Below are 2,500 nucleotides of genomic sequence, written 5' to 3' on the forward strand. Positions count from 1 at the left end.
GCCAGGCGCGAATGCAGACCCCACAATTTTAATGAATCATCATTCTGCCAGATCACACATACCCAGTCTCGACACATTTTCTATCATTATGTATAATTAGTATTTTAAATAGTCAACCATATACGAGCCTATTCGTGATCAGACACACATATACATACACACAGCTTTATATTATAGATTGTGAAAGCGGTTGGATTGAACAAAATTAGCTTTATTCAATAATGACACGGTTTTGTTTTATTTAGAATTACTTCAAAGCAATAACTAGAATAATACCTTAAGATATTTTAAAGAAGTAGCTCCTTTAAATGAAATATTTTTTTTTCGGAGCAATTTTACAAGAGAGAGAAATGACTTAGGCAAAATATACTAAGAACTCTACGGATAAAGAGGTCAAGAAAATGTGAGGAAAAGAGAGAAAGTAAGATACTGCTTGACAGAGAGGGAGAGATATAAACATTAGAATTAAGATGTTACACATAATTACACTTCTATTTAAATTTATCTGGCCCCGAGCAACCCCGAAACAATACTACTAATATAACAAATACACTTTCGTAATTACTCTTTCATGTATTACTTCCTGAATATTTGCATTGTGTCTATTATATTTTTATATCCATCTTTTAGATTTCTTATACCTTGGGTTTCATTAGCGTTTTCGTTTTTCTTTCATTATTATATTTCTTATTGAATTCATTTTTGTAATGCCTCCCTAGGAGACAAAGTTAGCCACCAGGGACATTTTAAAACGCGGAGAAATTGAATAAAAATAGAAATTGTTTCAGTCATGAAGGATTTTTTCTCTATTGACAAAGAAACAGAAATTAAACAGATACTACGCTTTGATCTTGAGCCGGAAATGTGCTATTAAGTTATCAATGACTGCCAGTCTGCTAACTGTTATGATCCTTGTATCATATTTTCTAAAAGATCAGAACCCCCTTGCAAGGTAAAGACGTTGTAGTTATCCTCTTTAAGTTCATTTTGTCTTGTAAATTCTTGTAAGACTTTACCTTCTTGCGTATCAATCTCTAATGTAAATAAAGTTATTCCCACGTGTGTGTGTTTTTTTAGAAAATATATATACATGCTGTATAATTGAATTTGTCTTCCCCTTTGTAATGCCATATCTATTCAAAGCAAAGTAGATTTTAAATTCATTGATTCTTGATTTTATAATTACCCATCATTTGCTTCATGTCTTTCAAAATATATATTTTTATATTCTAATTCTCATTCATGCTCCAATCCCTTTGGCCAGATTTGTTTTGCTCAACTTTTGTAATAATTTTACATTGTAGTTTCTTTTATCTTGTTCGGTATTGCTTTTTCTACACTGGTTTTGATTTTTCTCATTTTCCTCTACGTATTCCATTTGAAAGCTTTGTAAATGAAGCAATAATAATAAAATGGCGCTAATTAATTCTCATTAGTCGTCCGTTTAATTGCCAATATATTTTATTTTATATCTTTTCTTGATGACCATCGGCGTCGTTATTCCCAAGCCGTCAATACGTGAGAAATGGCCGTCACTAACACATCAGATCATTCATCTATAGACAAACAATTACAAAGCATCTAAAATAAAATGTGCTTTACTATTTCTATAAGGTTAACATATTTCATGTATTAAGACACACCTATCTGTATTGTGGCATCATTCAACGTAGCGTCTATTGCTATTTTTAGCGTAAAAATCATATATTAGTTAACCTTATATTATTGTATCCGAACACAGATAAGGAAACGAAAATTAGAAAAAAAAATGTCCGTTACATTGCTTGAATTTCATCATATTGAGCAAGAAAAACACTATTAGATACATCGGTTTTGTAAATGACAATAAAGTATTTTGGACGCAAGTGCTACGTATATATTTTTTTAAAATATGAATAAAGATAGATAAATAAATTTGAAACAAAAAGTACGTCAGATAAGCCGAACGTTTTTTTAAAGGTTTGTTTTTCATATTGATATAAAAAAGTTTACAAACAAAAATAACAAATACACATCGGTAACTATTGACTTAATTTTAGAGATAATCGGAATAGTTTAGATTTAAGATATTTTAAGCATAGAATATATTTATCATAAAGAAAAAATAAACAATGTCGGTAAAATCTTATTACATCGTAAAACAAAACTTAAATTTGGATTACTTGAGTAATAAAGCATAAATAAGATTACGGATAAGGTATTCATTTGTATCGTATTCCGAGGAATCAAAAACCTAGACTTATTTTGGCACAGGCTAATACAGACTTTCCTTTATATTACAACAGCAGAGAATGAGGATTCCTGTATAAAGTTATACAATCTTCGTTTTTATCTCCATTGAATTGGGTAAATGGAAGTGAGAAAGAGTACGCATTCAGGTCTTAAACTATATCAACACTTTTCGCGTTATTTAATGCAAACCCAGTTTTTACAGGATGGAACTGCACATTTGTTACCCTAAAGAAAACAACACTAAACCCTTATTTAAAAATGTTTTCGA

Source organism: Euprymna scolopes, chromosome 20 (assembly GCF_053919585.1).
Source record: "Euprymna scolopes isolate OS-2025 chromosome 20, ASM5391958v1, whole genome shotgun sequence".
Taxonomy (NCBI): domain Eukaryota; kingdom Metazoa; phylum Mollusca; class Cephalopoda; order Sepiida; family Sepiolidae; genus Euprymna; species Euprymna scolopes.